Source organism: Limulus polyphemus, unplaced genomic scaffold (genome assembly GCF_000517525.1).
Source record: "Limulus polyphemus unplaced genomic scaffold, Limulus_polyphemus-2.1.2 Scaffold2272, whole genome shotgun sequence".
Lineage (NCBI taxonomy): Eukaryota > Metazoa > Arthropoda > Merostomata > Xiphosura > Limulidae > Limulus > Limulus polyphemus.
Genome location: NW_013667882.1, coordinates 2150 through 3293, shown reverse-complemented (window position 1 = coordinate 3293; position 1144 = coordinate 2150). Strand labels below are relative to the sequence as shown.

General features: G+C 29.1%; 1 long non-coding RNA gene across 1 annotated transcript in view; it reads left to right on the top strand.

Moving 5' to 3' along the window:
• The first annotated feature begins 896 nt into the window (after positions 1–896).
• Positions 897–1144, top strand: part of LOC111087539 — a 2059-nt gene continuing 1811 nt past the window's right edge. Inside the window, exon 1 of the long non-coding RNA XR_002612217.1 lies at positions 897–977. This is a non-coding gene — a long non-coding RNA (uncharacterized LOC111087539). The remainder of the gene's footprint in view (positions 978–1144) is intronic.

The window sequence follows — 1144 nt, the reverse complement described above, 5'->3', positions numbered from 1 at the left end:
AGAAGGATTTAATAAAAATTATTATCCGACTTATTTTGATGCAATATCACAGAAAATATAGATCTACAGAAATAGCTCTTTCTTTTTTCTTTGTCAAAGAGTTGATAATATATCGTTACAGTGTTGAATACAGAAAGTTATCGAAGTACTGGAGCTAAAGAAAATCTCGCTGTATAACTAATTTCACGTGAAAAGAAAATACGTTTATCCCTTGGCAACAAAGTCGATATTAAAAATACTGCACATTTATAAACCAAAAATTTATACGGTGAAATTTATAATAACCCATTATTTTTTTTAAAGATTTGACAGTGTTTAAGATAGTTTTTAATCTTCATGAACGAAAATTCTATGTCATTACTGACTGTTTTGGTACGAAAGGATCAGTGAAAGCTAGTTAATTATATTCAGCATTTTATTAATGAAAAATGAATATTCTGGTAATTTTCTGATTGATTATATTAACGCCCTCTATCCAATTAAAAGTAAAAATGCAAGAAATAACTCGCACGTTCATTATAACTTTTCCGGTAAATGGTTGGATTCGAGAAAGTTGAAATTTCGAGAACTTTTGATATGCAAACATTGACATATTTGACAAATGCGGAGTCAGAAAAGAGCTTTAAGTTAAAATCTTGCAAAACAGTAAATTAGCTGTCAAAAAAGCCATTTATTTCTTGATAGCTAACTTATGCAATATGTTTTTATAAATAGTATGAAATACAAAATGTCTGACGAGTGTTCAACTACTTGCTCCGAAGGTTGAAGTTATCGTTCTGTTTTTAAGTCTATAAAGACTGTTTATTTTTAAAGATATGTAAAACTACAAACATTTTGTAAATATTTGAAGAATAAGCTGAATGGCTCATCATTGATGTTTTTTTTTATCATACTTATAATACAAATGTAGCGAAAGGAAAATGTGTTGAGAACGTGACAGATTCAACGTTGCCCTGCAAATGTGAACCGCAGTGTCAGTAAGTTAGTTTGAATATATTATTAGTGCGCTATGACTAAATTATTATCATTGTTACGATATAAATGTGAACCGCAGTGTCAGTAAGTTAGTTTGAATATATTATTAGTGCGCTATGACTAAATTATTATCATTGTTACGATATAAATGTGAACCGCAGTGTCAGTA